Below are 21,599 nucleotides of genomic sequence, written 5' to 3' on the forward strand. Positions count from 1 at the left end.
CAAATAACAGACATGCTCATGCGCGTTGTATTTACACTTTGACCAAAGCTTGATAAAATATATTATGTTAATCAGGCTATAGTTTTGAACCTTGAAATTCCTAAAAATAATGCAATAGCTTTGAATTATAGCTTTTGAGATTAGCCATTTGCTTGCCTTTATGACCCCTTCAACAGCAGGGAGACCGTTTCCACAAGAGACTTAATCAATGCTGCTCTTCATCTCCATTATTCATACAAGAGCAAACCAGTAATTACCACAAGATATGTATAGCATTGCTCTCTGACACCAATAAAATCTTAAGTGTTTTTGTATAAGTCTGTGTGTGTCAGTCTGTCAGGGTTATTTACTAAAGTGAGAATTGAAAGTGAATTTCAAGTTTAATACCTGAGAAGCCCAACTGAAGCATCGCTGACTTTGAGATTTTTTTACAGTTCAGCTACTTTGACCATAAATTTGAATTTCCCTTTAAATCCTCACGTTTGTGAATAACCCTGTGTGTTTGTGTCATTCTTAGTTTTGGGCTCTATTGTGTTCTGCCTGAGTAAGCATTGTGGGGGTTGCATTCCACAGAAAATGCAATGACTGGGGAAATCTCAGGCAGTCAAGTTAGTGAGGGAAAAGAAACATTAACTGAATAAAAGAAAACAATAAAAAAAACTGTAAACCATGTGTCATGGTAAGGTGGTATATTTTCTCATATGGTTTGCCATCATTTTTGTATTTGAATATGTATTTCTTCCAATATTTTAAAAAGGATTGCCTTTGAATTTCCTCTGAAGTTAAGTGTGCTAAAATCATGTATGTAAATCTCTGTGGAATTCAAAGGAAATATTTATGTTTCAGTAAAATATATTTCAGTTGAAGTTGTTTTACATGTAATCCCTTACAAACCCCATTCCATCTTGCCACTTTTAAAGTACAGAAAACTGTCACTTCTAAGACAAATCCACTAATCTACCTCTCTTTCTGATGCATTCACTATTTATAAATCAAAGATTTAGTGAGGATATGTTCTTACATATTCTTTTCTAGTTCCAGGGAAATGTCATAAATCAGATTCAACAAAAACCTATAGACCAAAAACATCTATGCAAAAGGTTTACAGAGTGCATCCCCTGCTGACACTCTTCTCCAAGGTAATCGTGAGAAATGACAGCATGGGTATCATAAATAACATTGTTGAAACAGTTTCTTGCTTGGCAACATGATTTCAGATTCTGTGTATAGCAATATTCAAGTTCAAGCAGATGCCTGCCTTTGTAGTCCACTGTTGGTAGTATAAGTTATGTCATATTCTTCGTATGAATTCTTCAAATGAAGCCTGCCAGGAATTCGTCTGTTTTCTATTTTTATGTGTGCTACTGTTGAATGGTTTCATTATAGTTAAATGTTTACTAATAATCTCCAACTGCAATATTTATCAAATACAAATTAAAAAAAGTACAAAAAACATCTACTTTATCACATCATAATTCCAAAAGTATGCCCTTTGATTTATATGACAACAAAAAAATAATGGATGCCAGATATACCTAAACCTAAAAAGTAGACATGTGCAATTCGTTTCGGTCCGAATATGTATTCGGACGAATTTCGGACAATTCGGACATTCGGGTACTTCCGAATGTCCGAATTGCCGTATTGCCAAAGTGCCGAATTGCCGAGGTCCCGAAGTTCCGAAATTACTGAAGTTCCGAAATTACCGAAGTGTCGAAGTGCCGAAGTTCCGAAGTGCCCAAGTTCCGAAGTTGCCGAAGTTCTGAAGTGTCAAAGTGCCGAAGTGCCGAAGTTCTGAAGCACAGTATTGCCTAGGTACAAATATTCTTACCCAGTGAAAGAAGAAGAATGTTACATTGTAAATAATTGTAAATAACAAGTATACAAACATAGCCAGGATTCAGCTGTAAGCATTTGCAACACTTACAACAATCAAGTAACACACATTCATATAAAATGTAAGTTAGTTGGCCAGTCAATGTAATGACAGGAATGAATAAGTAGATAACTCCCTAATTAGCACGGTATTAGGGAGCTATATACTAAAAGGCTGAAAGACCTGAATTGGTCTTTCAGCCAAATTTACTAATACTAAGTAAAGATTACTTAGTATTAGTAAATTATGCCCCTACTCGCTATACCACGAGTAGGGGCATGTCTATTAAACTGTGAGCAGCCTGTGGCCCTAAATGGGTGGGGGCCCTAAATTATAATAAGGGGGGGACCTAATGTCCTCCCCCCTGGCCCCCACCCCTGAACGGTGGGTGGGGGCCCTAAATTATAATAAGAGGGCGACCTAATGTCCTCCCCCCTGGCCCCCACCCCTGAGCGGTGGGTGGGGTCCCTACAGTAACATAAGGGACAACCTAATGTCCTCCCCCCTGGCCCCCACCCCTGAGCGGTGGGTGGGGCCCTACAGTAACATAAGGGGGGGACCTAATGTCCTCCCCCTGGCCCCCACCCTTGAGTGGTGGGTGGGGGCCCTAAATACTAATAAGCGGGGGGGACCTAATGTCCTTCCCCCCCAGTCCCCACCCCAGAGCGGCAGGTGGGGGCCCTAAATACTAATAAGGGGGGGACCTAATGTCTTCCCCCCGGCCCCTACCCTTGAGGCGGGTGGGGGCCCTAAATACTAATAAGGGGGGGCCTAATGTCCTCCCCCTGGTCCCCACCCCTGAGCGGCGGGTGGGGGCCCTAAATTGAAATAAGAGGGGGGAGCTAGTGTCCTCCCCCTGGCCCCCACCCCTCAGCGGCGGGTGGGGGCCCTAAATACTAATAAGGGGGGACCTAAGGTCCTCCCCCCCTGGCCCCCACCCCTGAGCGGCAGGTGGGGGCCCTAAACCCCCCCCGGTGACTAGGGGTCCCCAAACCCCTAGTCACCCCCTCCCCCCAATAAAAATTATCCCCCTACCTACCCCCCTCACCCTAAAAACTAATGGGGGGGAACTTTAACTAAGTACCTGTAAAAAAAAAAAAAAAAAAACAACTTACCATTCAATGTTTTCTTTCTTCTAAAACCTTCTTTTTTCAGCCCCCAAAAAGGCCAAATAAAAAAACATAACCGACGCAATTCTAAAAAGAAAAACGAGCGCAAAAAAAAAGAATCCTTCTTCACCCGGCGAGGGCTCCGCTGTGTAATTTGAATCATAACTCTCTGATTGGTGGATTAAATAACCTATCAGAGAGTTATAAATCAAATTACACAGCGTGGGAAAATTCCAAAGAACTTTCCCACGCTGTGTAAAATGACATAGAGCACTCTCATTGGTGGATTTCAAACCAACCAATCAGAGTGCTGTGACAGGTAAATGTAGATACTTACCTGTCAGTCTCTTCATTTACCTGTCAGAGCACTCTGATTGGATGGCTTAAACCCACCAATCAGAGTGCTCTGAGCCTAATTGCAGGGCGGGGCAAGGCCCTCTATGGGTGAAGATGGATTTTTTTTTGCGCTCGTTTTTTTTTAAAAAAAATTTATAATTGCGTCGGTTATTATGGTTTTTTATTTGGCCTTTTTGGGGGCTGAAAAAATAAGATATTAGAATAAAGAAAACATTGAATGGTAAGTTTTTTTTTACAGGTACTTAGGCCTCCCTCATTAGTTTTAGAGAAGGCCCCCCCCTCATTAGTTTTTAAGGTGAGGGGGTAGGTAGGGGGTTAATTTTTAGTGGGGGGGAGGGGGTGACTAGGGCTTTGGGGACCCCTAGTTACCTGGGGGGCACATTTATTTTAGGGCCCCCACCCACCGCTCAGGGGTGGGGGCCAGGGGGAGGACACTAGGTCCCCCCTTATTACAATTTAGGGCCCCCACCCGCCGCTCAGGGGTGGGGGCCAGGGGGAGGACATTAGGTCCCCCTTATTAATATTTAGGGCCCCCACCCCTGAGTGGCGGGTGGGGGCCCTAAAATTTAATAAGGGGGGGGTCAGGGGGGGGACCTTAGGTCCCCCCCTTAATTTACTGTAGGGCTACTGTAGCGCTCAGGGGTGGGAGCCGGGGGAGGACATTAGGTCCCCCCTTATTTTGCTGTAGGGCTCCCACCCACTGCTAAGGGGTGGGGGCCAGAGGGGAGGACATTAGGTCCCCCCCTTATTCTGATGTAGGGCCCCCACCCCCCGCTCAGGGTTGGGGGCCAGGGGGAGGACAATAGGTCTCCCCCCGTCATTTTACATTAGGGCCCCCACCCCCAGCTCTGGGGTGGGGGCGGGAGAAGGGGTGCTATTTTTTTTGAAACAGTGAGCAGTCACAGGCGGTATAGCGAGTAGGGGCAAAATTTACTAATACTAAGTAATTTTTACTTAGTATTAGTAAATTTGGCTGAAAGACCAATTTAGGTCTTTCAGCCTTTTGGTAGATAACTCCCTAATACCGTGGGAATTAGGGAGTTCTCTACCAAGCGGCTGCAAGAGAAGACCCGAGGTGCCGAAGTCCAGAAATTCTGAAATGCCGAAGTTCCGAAATTCCAAAGTGTCGAAGTGCCGAAGTTGCCGAATTTCCGAAGTGTCGAAGTGCCGAAGTTCCGAAGTTCCGAAGTGCTGAAGTGCCGAAGTTCTGAAGTTGCCGAATTTCCGAAGTGTCGAAGTGCTGAAGTGCCGAAGTTGCCGAAGTTCCGAAGTCCTGAAGTGCCGAATTGCCGAAGTCCCAAATAGCGAAAATCCCGAATTTCGGAATGCCGAACCGAACCAAAAATTTGCCCCATGCACATGCCTACGAAAAAGCTGCAAAATACTTAATGACAAAGTGACAAACAGCAATACTAATTGAAGAAATGTATTTATGTTTTGTTTATCAATAATGTTTATAACTAGTGATGTCCCGAACGGTTCACTGGCAAATAGTTCCTGGCGAACATAGTATGTTCGCGTTCGCCACCGCGGGCGAACACATGCGATGTTCGGTCCGCCCCCTATTCTTTATCATTGAGTAAACTTTGACCCTGTACCTCACAGTCAGCAGACACATTCCAGCCAATCAGCAGCACACCCTCCCTAGCAGACCCTCCCACCTACTGGACAGCATCCATTTTAGATTCATTCGGAAGCTGCAACCATTTTATTTTATTTTTTCAATTTAGTATTTTTTGCATATAAATGTTACAAGCAGATACTCCCCCAAGACACTCTGTATTACTGCAGATACTCCCACAGACACTCTGTGTTACTGCAGATACTCCCTCCAGACACTCTGTATTACTGCAGATACTCCCTCCAGACACTCTGTATTACTGCAGACACTCACTCCAGACACTCTGTGTTACTGCAGATACTCCCTCCAGACACCCTGTGTTACTGCAGATACTACCCCCAGACACCCTGTGTTACTGCAGATACTCCCTCCAGACACCCTGTGTTACTGCAGATACTCCCTCCAGACACTCTGTGTTACTGCAGATACTCCCTTCAGACACCCTGTGTTACTGCAGATACTCCCTCAAGACACCCTGTGTTACTGCAGATACTCCCTCCAGACACTCTGTGTTACTGCAGATACTCCCTCCAGACACCCTGTGCTACTGCAGATACTCCCTCCAGACACTCTGGATTACTGCAGATACTCCCCCCAGACACTGACAAAGAGCAGAATAGGAACTGTTCCCCCTACATAGGGTCACTTGGCAGATATGGATTGACACCTGTCCTAAGGATCCCTGATACACACTGACACAGAGCAGAATAGAGACTGTTCCCCCTACATAGGGTCACTTGGCAGATATTGATTGACAACTGTCCTGAGAGACCATGATACACACTGACACAGAGCAGAATAGGTACTGTTCCCCCTACGTAGGGTCACTTGGCAGATATGGATTGCCACCTATCCTAAGGATCCCTGATACACACTGACACAGAGCAGAATAGGGACTGTTCCCCCTACATAGGGTCACTTGGCAGATACGGATTGACACCTGTCCTCAGGGACCCTGATACACACTGGGAGGGACCTACAGTCCTCCCCCCGCCCCCACCCCTTCGTGGTGGGTGGGGGCCATAAAAATAATGAGGGGGGGACCTACTGTCCTCCCCCCGGCCCCCACCCCTGTGCGGTTGGTGGGGGCCATAAATCACAACAAATGTCAACTAAAAAGCAAGCATTTAGAGGCTGGTCGCTGTTATAAAAAGAAAAAATAAATGCTAGAGATTAGGCAGCTGCCCAGTTGCTAATCCAATAAATCCAATAAAGTAAGACATGGCACCAGTCCCCTATGCCCCCATGGTAAGGCGACTATTAAAATAATTAACTGTAGAGGACATAGCGTGTTGAGAGGGAGCCATTAAAATAAACAGGGGACCTCGTGTCACTCCAGCCCAACCCTTTGACTTTATACGTACAAATTAACAGAATATGTATAACAAAATCATGGTAAGAAAAGGATAGTAAACAAGAATATATAAATATTGCAAAGTTTACATCCATGCATGCAATTTAATATGTGCATATTATTTAGCATACCTTCAAAACCCAGCTGTTCTTATTCAATGCTATTTTAAAATCGAATTCTGAAATTTAACTGAATAAATCACTGACATTTGTAATAGTAACCTGTGTATATTTGGCTTGTGCCAGACAAACATCAAGAAATATCAGTGAGATGGAATAATGCCATTTAATTAGTCTTTGATATACAGCTTAATTAGGACATAATAAGGGGTAGTCTATTCTTAAATCAATTATCTTGTTCTTTTTAATAAGAGCAACTAATTAGTTGGATAATCACTACAATTCTCCTTTATCCTACAGCGCTTAACATTTTTTTTATTTTTTTTGGAATTGTGACCATGGGTATAGTTAAGAAATAATTTCAAATTACCTTGGAGGAATTCAAAGAAAAGGCTCATTGGGGTATTTTAATACATTGAGTAAACACATCACACATGCATTGGATCATTTGCTGAAAATATTTTTTCCCCACAAGATCTAGTGGTGAAAGGATAAGGTATACATTGTTCCTAACCACAATGTTTATTTCTTTGCACTGATAAACACATTCCTGTTGTTCGGTTCCTGGATATTATGTAGAGAGAGATTAGAAAGCAGTTATACAAGTTACATTGTAATCACATCATGTCTATTAATAATTATATATATTATATTAACTACAAATGTACGTTTACAGTACAATACCTTATTTGCCATTTAGGTTGCTCTTCACATTTCTAAATGCCTGTTATATGTTTTCAAATTCCCGAAAGGTTAGATATCAATGTTCAATTAACCAGAGACTTTTATAAATATATGTAACCCTTTCTACTGTATTCTGATGTTCTAGTTCGGAGTCATCAACTATTCCAATATGTACTGCGTTAGGTATGTCTAAAAAAATATACAAATTAAAAGTTCCAACACAACATCCAGTTCCCAGTTACATGGCCCCTTCTCCACCACTAGTTATGACTGAGGCAGAGTACGGAGGCGGAGACCCGCCCAAACTACCATTTTTATAAGATGTGTGAGGCTGGTCTACACACCAGCCTCACACCAAAATGGCCATGACCACCCATAGATGGAGACTCCAGAGGCCAGAGCCTGTGGCTACACTAACACTCATATCCCACAGAAATATTTAAGGATTTAAGGATATACAAATACAGGCCACAAAGGTAAGACTGAGGCAGAGGATTGAAGAGAGGAGGGGAGGCAAGAGCTCTAGATGTTCCAGAGTGAACGTGAAAATGAATATTATGGTGTGTGCCACCAATATTATGGAGCTGCCACCCGGTGCTGGGAACATGTTGTCTCAGGACAAGAGTGGCTCACACCCCCAGGCTGCTTTGGCGATCTGTAAGACCCAGGGCTGTCGTTAATGCAAGGCAAACAGGGCCCTCATCAGTTTATTTTTTCCCCATCCTCTAAATCCCATGGGGTGGCCCATGTATTTATGGCCATGCGGTGGGCTTGTATCAGCAGGGGCCCAGTCGGTTGCCCTTTAACATCGCGACCGGGCCCCTTGCTTTCCGGCGGCCGGCTGGGAGGAAGTGACAGCCGCAAATCACTCCCTTCCATAAAGAGAGGAGCTGCACGGAATCTGTCAGGAGGAGTCGCGAGGGAGGGAGGACGAGGCTGCAGTGAGGATGGAGGGTCCTCACTCCCATCAGCCTCAGGCACCACACTCGACCACAGGGAAGCCACCCTCCAGCAAAAGGTAGGAAAATTGAGGGTGGGTTTAAAAATGTACATTTTACGTGTGTCAGTATGTCTGTCTGTGTGTCAGTATGTCTGTATGTCTGTATATCTGTGTGTCTGTCAGTATGTTTGTCTATCTGTGTGTCACTATATCTGTGTGCGCCAGTATGTCTGTCTGTGTGTATGTCAGTATACCAGTCTGTGTGTGTCAGTGTTTGTATCTGTGTGTCAGTGTATGTGCCTGTGTGTGTCAGTATTTCTCTCAGTGTATGTGGGTGTCAGTGTGTCTGTCAGTGTGTGTGTATCAGTATCTCTGTCAGTGTATGTGACTGTGTGTGTCAGTATGTCTGTATACGTGCCTGTGTGCCTGTCAGTATGTTTGTATATGTGCCTGTGTGTGTCTGTCAGTATGTCTGTCAGTCTACCAGTGTATGTGTCTGTGTGTGTCAGTATGTCTGTCAGTGTATGTGCCTGTTTATCTGTATGTAGTCAGTGTATGTATCTGTGTATCTGAGCACCAACTTTGAATATGAATACACCCCACCATTCAAACTTCAACACTACATACAAACACACACTTGCTTTGAAACGTCAACACTACATACAAGCACATCTCTGTGTTGAACACCAGAATTATATATAAACACACCCCAACATTCAAAAACAAACACTACATGTAAATGAACACTTGCATTCAAACTCCAGTACCACATACAAACACACCCCATACAAACACATGCTTACATTCAAGCACACAAACATGGCTCAGTGCTAAATACAACTATGCAATGGGAAATTGGTGGAGCCTCAGCTGTCAAAGCATTGTTGGAGTTGCACGACAGATGGTGTTCTACCTTTAGTCCAACCTTGCAATTGGGGATCCCAATAAAATTATTTCTACTTTAGTACCGCCACTGCATTGGGATGGATGCCGTGATTGCATGCTAGTGAGTGGGGGGTGAGGGAGGCAGGGCCCAGGGGGCCCAAGCACATGCTTGCCCAGGGTCCAATCATTATTAAAGACGGCCCTGGTAAGACCATACTTAATTTTGTAAATATATTAAGTTACAGTTATGTTATTATTTCAAATTGTTTGTATGATGTATTTGTGACACATATACACCAGAACAGCTCTCTCATGGGGCGCAGGCCATGGGCAACAACCGCGGCAAGGGGACTGTCACCTACCCAGTTGGGGACTGAGGGGAAACAGGAGGGGACATGGCTTAGAGACTGGGGAGCCCATAGCACATGGCAACAACCACCCTCGTACAGCACAGTATGGCTCTAAAGGTACTCTCACTTAATGCAAAGGGACTGAACACACCCTCCAAACTTAAACTTCTACTGAGGGAGCTGAAGACTAAGAAAGCCAACATTGCTCTAATACAGGAAATCTACCTCCCCAGGTCAGCCTCAGTTAGACTGGCAGATAGACAGTATACAAGGACTTAGAAGGCCAGAGCACAAGGGTTACCATCCTCCTGCATAAACACTGCCCCTTTCAGGTGATGGGAACCCAGGTAGATTTGGAGGGCAGATATGTAACCATTACAGTCACGATCCACAAAAGCAAACAGGGGGAGGGGGGTTGGTGATTGTGGGAGTAGACTTCAATGCAGTGCCATGTCCGGCAGTCGACAGGAGCACAAAAAGGGGAGTGCCGTGGTCACATGGAAGGGGGACTCAGGAGAAACTGATGCACGCCTTTTTGGGGCACACGGGTCTACTTGACGAGTGGCGACTACTCGGCTCCCCACGACACCTATTCCAGGATAGATAGCATTTTAATTAATGGACCAGGAATGGCCAAGGTCATAAACTCCGAAATTAACAGCATCACATGGTCAGACCATGCGGACATCGCGGTTTCCCTCGACAGGCCAAAGTACTCCTCTAATTGGACTTGGAAACTAAACACAAGTCTGGTAGAGTGTCAGGATCGGGACAGGGATCCAACACGCAGAGTACAAACAGTAGCCAGATACGTATACCGGACCTTAGAATGGCCGGACTAACGTAAGTAGTACAGTATAGAATGGTCAAAGACAAGCCGAGGTCGAGGGTAACAGAAGACAGGTAAGCGAGAGACAAGCCGAATCAAGGGTAACAGAGATAAGCAGAGTAAGGTAAACAAGCCGGGTCAAAACCAAAAGGGATAATAGAATACACAAGCACTGAGTGACTAGAACAAGCTAGAACCACGACAGGGCAATGAGCTAATGAAAGAAGCTCTGTTAAATACCCTGTTCAGAGCAGTAACCACGCCTCCGAGGCGTCCTGATTGGTCCTGCAGCAATTGACTGACAGGTCGTTCCGGGGGAGTGTCCTGATGACTACTTCCTGCCTAGATGCTGTAAAAGGCAGTCACTCCCTCGCGGCCGGCCTAGCATGACCGGATAGACCGCGGGGAAGGGAGCCATCAGACCGTCTGGATGGAGGAACAGCTAAGTCTCTACCTCTTTCGGAGGTAGAGACCACAGGTACCCTGACAGTACCCCCCCTCTCAGATACGCCCACCGGGCGGAATGAACCGGGACGAGATGGGAAGCGAGAGTGATACGCCCTGCGGAGACGGGGAGCATGAACATCCTCCTGAGGTACCCAACTCCTCTCCTCAGGACCATATCCCTTCCAATCAACCAGATATTGTACTCTCCCCCGGGAGATTCGAGAATCAATAATAGAGTTAACCTCATACTCCTCCTGACCCTCCACCTGAACGGAGCGAGGAGGGGCTATTGTGGAGGAAAATCTGTTACATATGAGTGGTTTCAGCAATGAAACGTGAAACGAGTTCGGGATGCGTAAGGTATTAGGAAGAGCTAAACGATACGCAACTGGATTGATACGGGTCAGCACCCTGTAGGGTCCAATATAACGAGGAGCGAACTTCATGGAGGGCACCTTTAAATGGATGTTCCTCGTGCTCAGCCATACCCTATCACCTGGAACAAAGACCGGAGCCACCCTTCTACGTTTATCAGCGTGTTTCTTGACCAACATAGAGTTGTGCACAAGGATTCCCCAATGTCATATCTGCTCTCAGGCCCAGAAAATTTCTTAGAGAAGAAACCACAAGGGTGTAACGGTTTATCCACCCCTAACCTTTGAGACAGAACAGCCCCAACTGCTGTCTCAGAGGCATCGACCTCGAGCAAGAAAGGCAGAGTCGTATCAGGATGGACTAGAATGGGAGCCGATGCAAAAAGTTCCTTGAGACTCTTGAAAGCACCAAGAGCTTCCTTAGACCAGAACTTAGTATCAGCCCCTTGTTTGGTCATATTGGTAATAGGCGCAATGATAGAGGAGTATCCTTTAATGAAGCGCCTATAGTAGTTGGAAAAACCAATAAACCTTTGGATAGCCTTGAGTCCTTTGGGCAAGGGCCAGTCTAAAATAGATTGGAGTTTTACAGGATCCATTTTAAAACCCTCCCCAGAAATCACGTATCCAAGAAAGTCTACCTGAGACTGATCAAAACTGCACTTCTCCAATTTGCAATATAGACCATGTTGCAGCAGCTTGTGTAATACATTTCTGACCTGTCTATGGTGAGTCTCAATCTCCTTAGAGTGTATTAGTATGTCGTCCAGGTAAACAATAACACAATCATGCTGAAACTCCCTAAGTACCTCATTAATCAAATCTTGAAATACTGCAGGAGCATTGCATAGTCCAAATGGCATAACAGTGTATTCGTAATGGCCATACCGGGTATTGAATGCCGTCATCCACTCGTGACCTTGCTGGATTCTCACCAAATTGTAAGCCCCTCTGAGATCTAACTTGGTGAAGATTTTGGAGCCCTTAAGACGATCAAATAACTCGGTAATCAGTGGGATAGGATAGGCATTTCTGACAGTTATTTTATTCAAGCCTCGGTAATCGATACAAGGTCTCAGCGTGCCATCCTTCTTCTTAATGAAAAAGAACCCAGCCCCGGCCGGAGAAGAAGACCTCCTGATGAATCCCTTTTCTAAATTCTCCCGAATATACTCCTCTAGAACCAAGTTTTCCTGAACAGACAAAGGATATACATGGCCCCTCGGAGGCATAGTGCCGGGTAGAAGCTTAATCTTACAGTCAAATGACCTGTGTGGAGGCAAAGAATCGGCATTCCTCTTGTCAAATACTGCCCTTAAGTCTAGGTAAAGGTCTGGTATTTGTCTTTCTGTGGACTGAGTAGGATTCTCCGGTATGTTAATATTAGCTAATGGAGAAACCTTGCACAAACACCGATCCTGGCAGCCCTGGCCCCACGAGAGTATCTCTCCTAACTCCCAATCGATAATAGGGTTATGTTTTTTCAACCATGGGTACCCCAGAACTATGGGAACGGAAGGAGACAAAATGAGCATAAGAGATAATTTCTCCACGTGTAGGATACCAACATTTAAATCAATGGGTATCGTCTCACGAAAGATAACAGGGTCTAGTAGTGGTCTACCATCTATGGCCTCAACGGCCAAAGGTGTCTCCCTTAGCTGGGATGGGAAATTGTTCTTACTAGCAAAGGCTTGGTCGATAAAATTCTCAGCAGCACCGGAATCCATCAATGCCATAGCCCTTACTACTTCCTTCCCCCAAGTTAAGGAAACTGGTAGCAGAAGCCTGTGATCTTTATAATCAGGATTAGAGGACAAAATAGAAACACCCAAGGCCTGTCCTCTAGAGAGACTTAGGTGCGAGCGTTTCCCGGGCGGTTAGAACAGTTCGAGAGTAAATGACCCTTGGCTCCACAATACATATACAAACCCTCTCTTCTCCTGTGCTGTCTTTCCTCCTCAGAGAGGCGGGTATACCCTATCTGCATAGTTTCAGTAAGCAAAGATATCGTGGAGTCAGGACTTGGAACAGCGGGAGCTAACCTAAAAGAAGGTCTCTGGTTCCTCTCTCTCGAGTGTTCTGTCTCTCTCTTAGACGTTCATCTATACGAGAGATGAACGAAATTAAATCCTCTAAATTCTCAGGGAGTTCTCTGGTAGCAACCTCATCAAGGATTACATCAGATAGGCCATTCAAAAATACATCCATATACGCCTGCTCATTCCACTTGATTTCTGCCGCCAGAGACCTGAACTCTAGTGCATAATCCACCAGTGTTTGGTTCTCCTGTCTCAGGCGCAACAGTAATCTGGCTGCATTAACCTTTCTACCTGGAGGGTCAAATGTTCTTCTAAAAGCAGCTACAAATGCGTTATAGTTATAAACTAATGGGTTATCGTTCTCCCATAGTGGGTTGGCCCATCTCAGAGCTTTCTCAATGAGTAGGGTGATAATAAATCCTACTTTTGCCCTATCTGTAGGATAAGAGCGAGGTTGCAATTCAAAGTGGATACTAATTTGGTTTAAAAAACCACGACACTTCTCAGGAGCCCCACCATAGCGTACTGGGGGGGGTAATGCGAGAAGAAGCACCCACTGTGGCTACCTCTAGACCTGAACCGACAGGAGAAACAGGGGTATTACGTATCTCCTCTGGTGGGTTATTGGCACAAGCTAATAGAGCCTGTAGCGCAAGCGCCATCTGATCCATTCTGTGATCCATGGCTTCAAACCTAGGATCAGGAGCAGCCAGCTGACTGTTTGTACTTGCAGGATCCATTGGCCCTGTCGTAATGTCAGGATCGGGACAGGGATCCAACACGCAGAGTACAAACAGTAGCCAGATACGTATACCGGACCTTAGAATGGCCGGACTAACGTAAGTAGTACAGTATAGAATGGTCAAAGACAAGCCGAGGTCGAGGGTAACAGAAGACAGGTAAGCGAGAGACAAGCCGAATCAAGGGTAACAGAGATAAGCAGAGTAAGGTAAACAAGCCGGGTCAAAACCAAAAGGGATAATAGAATACACAAGCACTGAGTGACTAGAACAAGCTAGAACCACGACAGGGCAATGAGCTAATGAAAGAAGCTCTGTTAAATACCCTGTTCAGAGCAGTAACCACGCCTCCGAGGCGTCCTGATTGGTCCTGCAGCAATTGACTGACAGGTCGTTCCGGGGGAGTGTCCTGATGACTACTTCCTGCCTAGATGCTGTAAAAGGCAGTCACTCCCTCGCGGCCGGCCTAGCATGACCGGATAGACCGCGGGGAAGGGAGCCATCAGACCGTCTGGATGGAGGAACAGCTAAGTCTCTACCTCTTTCGGAGGTAGAGACCACAGGTACCCTGACATAGAGGAAGAAGGCATCACCCAACCTGTGAAAACGACCCTCAAAGAATACTTCGAGCTTAATAGTACACCCGATGTAAGCCCCACCACCATATGGGTGGCACATAAGACAGTCATATGGGGACACATTATCAAAGCAGCCACACAGAAAAAAAAATGATAAACAATCACCCGATTACTGAAACTACAGACGGCCCTTAGAAAAGCGGTGCTCCAGAATAAGGCAAACCCCACAGGACCCAAATTAGCTGAACGCCCTAAAATAAATCTTGCTAGGGGGAGTGGCCCGGTACATCTCATGATTTAGACGCACATTTTATGAGAAGTCCAACAAAATGGACACACTGCTGGCAAGGTCCCTACGACCAAGACAAGGGTTTCCAACACATCACTAGGATACTCACACAGACAGGGGACACGGCAGAAACTCCAGATGACATAAACAAAGTCTTTACACATTACTATTCTAAATTCTACAACAACTCCCAACTTGACGACGGGCTTAACCCAACATATGCAGCGGACCTCCGCTCCTTCTTTGCAGACACAAACCTGCCATGGGTGACAGGGGACGACACAGAGGCACTGACGGCCCCCATAAAACATCTAGAAGTGGAGGCAGCCATTAAGGGAAATAAAGCCCTGGGACTGGATGGATATAGCGTGGGATATTTCAAAAAAGTTCAAGGACACCCTAATACCACATCTTTTACATACAGTATACATCTCACCAACCTATATAATCATTTTATGAAAAGACGGGACCCCGGACTCAGAGATGGTGCTCGCAAACATAGTGCTCATACCCAAACCCGACAAGGACACCATACAGGCAGGTAACTATAGACAGATATCCCTGATCAACACAGACCTGAAACTGTATGCACACATATTAGCCTCTAGACTGATGCCGCTTCCACAGCAACTCATACACCCTGACCAGGTGGGCTTTATGCCGGGAGGCAACTATATGAGAACACAAGAAGGAACACGGTCTTAACATGGCATATGGGAGATCAGGAAAACCTTCTCTGGCACTATCACTGGACGCCGAAAAGGCCATCGACAGAGTGAAGTGGCCGTATCTGTTCAGCCTCCTTACAACATGGGGCTTCACGGAAACATACATCACAGCAATACATGCCCTATACTCAAACTTAAGAGCACCGACTATCATCTCGGATGCAACGCAATCCCTATTCCCCTTATGCAACGGCACAAGACAGGGATGCCCACTGTCTCCCGTGTTGTTTGCACTATCACTGAAACCACTGCTCCAGGCGATACGGCAAAACCCACAGATACGAGGGACACCGGCCGGCAAGCAGTTCAAGGTTTCCACATACGTGAATGATATCCTCCTGACCCTCACAGACCCAATGCAGTCACTGAAGCATCTGACAGAGCTCTTAGACCAGTATGGCAGAGTCTCAGGATATAACGTTAATATGACCAAATCCATGGCGCTACTGTTTCACCTCATGGCTCCGGACATGGCACTGATCCACACCACATTTAACCTGCACATATCCAGAGATATGCTCCAATATCTAGGGGTAAAGCTAACATCCGACCACAAGTAGATATACTGACACAACTACCCACCGCTGATTAATGCCCTGATCCAAGATCTGGAGCGATGGACAGACAAACCAATCTCATGGATCGGGAGACTGCATACCATGGAAATGAATATATTGCCCCAGCTCCTGTTCCTCTTCTTACCCATTAAGGTTACAAGAGGGGATCTAGCAGCCACCCTTCAGACAAAGGACTACTTCCGATATCTCCAGTAGCACGACTTTGCCACCAGCTGGGAGGTTCATACAGTGACCACAACTCCTGATATCACTGTTGTATGGCCACATTAGCACAGAGTCCAATGAGTGGGGGTTGCTGAACTACACCGACCAATGGGAGGCTGACCTGGGTTAACAACTGGAGGGCATGGAGTGGGAGGATATCTGGGAGGCGAGCGCTCAATCCTCCACAATTCTCCAGGTACAAGCCTATAAGACCCTCCTCAGGTGGTACACCCCCCCTGTCAAGCAATATCATGTGAAGATCAGCTCCACGGACACATGCTGGAGACATGTGGATAGGGAGTTACATCCACATGTGGTGGCAATGCCCCAAAGTGAATGAATACTGGGTGATGATGGTAGGCGTGAGCTCCCAGATACTACATGTGTCCCTCACACTTGACACCTGGGCCTGCCCTTTCCAGACCTACCAAGGGTTTACCCAGACACGAACATAAACTACTTAACATGGTAAACCTAGCGGCCAGATGAGCCTTAGCCCAGAAATGGTTGAGCCCGGAGTTGCCCCCACTGTCTATGGTTATAGCCAAAATAAAGGATAACCATCTCATGGACAAACTGACGGCACAGGTGCGACTCTCAGTTAAAACTTTCCAAAAGATGTGGGACCAATTTATAAAGATGTGGGACCAATTTGTAGAGCGAGAGGGTAGGGAGGAGAGAAAACGAGTGCAAGGGGAGCCTGGAAGCTGTGGGGTGGCAAAGCCGGGAGAGCACTAGGAAAGCTGTATGGGGGAAAGCGGGAGTGGACGGCCCTCAGGAGTGGGGTTCTTGGATATTGACCAGGGTAGGCCAGATGCTCCATCTGGCCTCCCCTGGAGGGAGGACCCCTGGGGGTGGGGGGCGGGGGACGGAGGCAGGAATCCCGGAGCGATGGAGGGGAGGCTGGCGAGAGGGAACAGGACCGCCCACAACTAAGATGACTCTCAGTAATACATCATACATTACAGGATTTTTATCAATCCAAGTTTCCATGTTGTTATGTTTTTATGTTTACTTTTTCTGTTGCTATCCTCTTGGCCATGAGTTATATAGGACCAAAAGGTAAAACGCTGTTGGAATGCAAGTCAAATGCATTGATACGGAAAGCTCTCTGCACTAACCAATTGTCTTAATCCTTTCTGTAAATGCATGATACACATACGGTGACCTGGCTTCTGTGCAAGCCACGTAGCCCAGAGATACTGCATATATGAATGGCTACATGTTCTAACTAACATGTTCTTCCTTTCCTTCTTTCATATGACACAAGTGTTATGAAATGTTTTTTGCATACGCCTATACTGTCGCACCAGTGCATTCCTAACAGTACAAAAATAAACAATTAAAAAAAGAAAAAAATACCCACCGAATAGAAGTGGCTGTCATGATACCTGTTCCTCACAGTGGTGTGTAATCATGGAAGTGATGCCCCCACCATTCCTAGCTTCCTGATGGCTTGTTCTGATGACACAGTACCCTTCCATTTCTCTCATTATATGTTGTCAGTCTGTGTGGCACATTTTGATGATGGGTACACACTTATGACATTACAGCCCTCTGTAACCACATGTAAGGTTTACATAATTCCTAGCTTTCCTTGCTTCATTGTCCTGCAGTGATTTTTGCATACCTGCGAGTGCAGTAGTGCCTAGTCTATCACCTTTGGTTTGTCTGACTATTCTTGCTCTCTGCAATCCTTACATTGGATTCTTTCCCATTTCTGTATAGCTCTTATACCCTTTCCTTGTTTTTTTAGGTTTATTCTTCATTGACTTGTAGACATTCAATTTATGTATGGTCACTCTAAGAACTGCTCTAAGAACTGCTATATGCTTATGTCCCTTAGGTTTGCGTATAATGGTATTCTATGTCATGGCTACACAAACCAAGAGAAGGACGCCGCCAAAGCTGTTCTTTTTCCCGAATGCAAAAAAGGCTACCGAACACTCCTAAGCGCCGAACAGGAATCATACGAATTATCCCCCCCAAGCACAAGACGAGGCTCTGTGTTGAGAGTCAAGCAGGATCTGTTTAATGGTGGCCACATGTCAGCCCATAGGGACCTTGTGGAAGACTGAGACATTTTTACAGTGACTAATCATATGCATTTACAGTATACAAACACTCCCACACAAACTGTAACGTTCTTACCTTGAATGGGAGTCCGACACGCAGAGTTAAGGCACCCTTGACACAAACCAAGGAGACTCAAGGCAGAAATCCCCAAGGTTGTGAAACAGTGCACTGGGGCTGATAAGACACAGTGCTATCCAGAAACAAAGTACAGGCAAGGATAATACAAAAACAGTAGTCGAGGACGAATTCAATAGTCAGGACAGGCGGCAATCAGGCAGAAACGGAAGACGAGCAGAGGATCAAACCAGGAGTCAGACGAACAGCAATGATTCAAAAACAGGAACAAAACGATCTGACAATGAGTCTCTAGCAATAAGGTTTAAAGACACAGGAAACCAGAAAAGATATGTGGAGCCAAAGGTAAGGTCACTGACTGGGATACAGAAGACCCAGGTTCAATCCCAGCCAGGCCCAAGAACACAAATTCACATTTGGCACGACGACGGTCGTGACATAAACAGTGCAACTCCTCCTCTCTATCCTGGAAATAATTGGGTTAAGAGCTATGGAGTAACTCAATTATCTCCAGGTATAGAGAATATCACCCATGTTACAATAACAGAAAAATACATAATTTAATTTTACTGAACGGAACCCCCTCATTCGACATATCCCCGGATAGCTTGGATCTGAGCACTCAATATAACCGAACAGCGCTCAGATCCCATGCATACTCTCAAATTGCCATGGAGCTGAAAGTGTGTTCATTGTGCGTTCATCAGAAAGCATAAGCTCCATGGGTTTAGCTATCTGGGACAGTTCTGTTCGTGGATTGTCAATATAACGAATGGCACGGTGTTCGTATGAACTGGAACGAAGAGATGGATGGTTGGTGATCTCAGCGGTGTTCGTGGGAAACAGTGTCCGAAATTAGTTCCATGTAGTTGTCGGCGAACACCGCTGGGCATTCAACTGTCCAAGATGGCCGCCGCCACATGTTCATTCATACGAACGACAATCACCCAGCCAACCATTTGGGAGTTAGAAGTGGCTGCGGTTAACCACGAGGTTAATAAGGTCAAAAAGGTTAACGAGCAGCACACTTCCCTGCTGGGAAGCCCGCCATTCAGTAGTGCATTCGTCTTTTAGGGAATGTAATCAGGGAACACACTAACAACCGGGGACTGGTGAACAAACAGACAAAAAGTCTAAAATAACAATCCAGAGGCAGAGAGGTCTACCACAAATATAAAGACAGAAAGGACGTATTACTTGACCTTAGCATTGCTAAATTTTACATAGAAAAAAAAAGGAAAGAAAGAGAGCGTAAACCTAAACCTAGCCAAGATCAGGATACCAGAAATACAATATAACTAGCCAGACCAGAATTAGAGAGGTCAGGAGAGTCAATAAACAAGAAAAATCAAATAACCAGAATATCAGGGTTATTTACAAGGAACCAAGAGTAAACCATGACAGCGATATAACTATGGGCCAAAAACTTTATTTAAATACTGCAGCACTGCAAGGACAGGAAATTACGCTTGGCATCATATAAAAAATAAGTAGAGGGGAGTTGTGAGTGTGCAGCATCCTTCTCTCAGCAAGGCTGAAAGCATTCACCCGCTGGCAAATAATTAATACTAGTGAGCGGTCTTACTTGTTTCATTCCCAAGTGCTTTATTCCTTTGGGAAATTGCTGGTATTGTATTTTATTTGATTTTATGCTTTTTTAGTTTTTGGCACCCCGAAGAAGTCCCCCTCTGGGACGAAATGCATAAGGGCACCCACTTTTATTCATTACTTGTCTTCTATGATTTTTATAATTTATATTAGTTATTTTTCTTTGTAAGATAGATACTCTCATGGCACACCAGAAGGACTGTGTGCCCTGCTCACTCCCCGGGCGCCACATGTCTTTCAGGGTCCCGTGAGTGAGAGACAACCTCCACCTACCTCTGGCTGCCTCCTTCACTCCGCGGTGGCACACCATTAGCACAAGATGCGCCACTTCTAATACGGCTTCCCCAAACCCCGTGACTGCACCATGTGGGTTGCCGCGTACAGGCGGACTCTGCCTGTCTGCCGGCGTACATATACGCTGTGTCAATCAAATCCCAGGATTTCCCCAGGCTAACAGAACCCTGTGGAAACCTTGTTGATTCTCCTGGAAGCAGTGTGGGGAACAGTGGCTTTCAGATAACAAAGGGACATAGTGTCCCACTCACTCAGAGGAGCCTTCCACTTATATAGGCCCTTAGACCTCTCCTCATGGGAGGGCTCCCATTCCTTTTTCCCTATTTAAGCACAGACCACCCTTGGTCTGTGCTCAGTTGTTTTGTTGTTTCCCTAGAGTACAGAACCAGATGCTGCCTGAAGTAATTTAATCACCCTCACCTGTGGATTTCCTGAATCAACTCTTGTCTGCCTAAATTGTTGTACTACTGCTAATAATACTCTGGTGAAATCCCTGCAAACCTGTTCCAGCCTTAGTTTTACTCCTGCAATCCTGCTCCAACTTTAATCAAGCCTTTCATCATTTGCCCAGTGCTGAAACTCTGGTAAAATACTTTATTTTACCTTATGGACTTTTATTTCTTATTGCCTTATTTTCCATTTCTATTTTGCATTGGGACTTTTGCATTTTACTTATTTGCTTTATAATAAAGTCCTTAAATTCAGTGACTGTGGTCGTATAAAATTTCTGCATACCAAGCCCATTCACTCCAAACCTGTGAAAGAAACCTACCTATTTTGGAAGTCTTCTGGAGTCCTGCTTTCTTTAGTGAGTAGCGAAGAGTGGATGAGACATGGCCTAGCCCCCCAGAATTGTAAAGGGAAGCACCTTAAGATGACATAACGATATGTGCCATTTTTGTGTGTTGTACTGTATTACACTATATTACTTGTGACAGATCCATCTGTACAAACTAGTATTGCTGGTTCATCTGTTTGCCTTTATTTCGTTGGATTTCCTGTCCGTATGCCCCTGTTCGTGTGGTTCCAGAATACAGATTGAAACTACCTAACGGACGGCCACCCAGGAGAGGAGTGTGCTGCTGGTTAACCTCTTGGCCCCAATTAGAACGTTGTGGTTAACCGCAGACACCTCTCCATTCCATCCGTATGGGTGGTCGTCGTTCGTATGCTGACCACGAGGAGGCGGCCATTTTGGGACACGAGGAAGATCAGCAGTGTTCAGTGTCGATTCTATGGAACTAAAAGTGGACACTTTATCTACCGAACACCGCTGGAAGCTGCTGCCTGCCTTCTATTTCGTCGAGGCATATGAACAACGGTCCGTTCGGGAGTTTTGCAACGTACGTATGGACTTCACCCAGATAGCCGGCCCATGGAGTCAATCGTATACCGAAAGACTTGTGAGAGACTTTGACTCCATGGCGATTGAACTTTGTACA

Source organism: Pelobates fuscus, chromosome 3, assembly GCF_036172605.1.
Source record: "Pelobates fuscus isolate aPelFus1 chromosome 3, aPelFus1.pri, whole genome shotgun sequence".
Taxonomy (NCBI): Eukaryota; Metazoa; Chordata; class Amphibia; order Anura; family Pelobatidae; genus Pelobates; species Pelobates fuscus.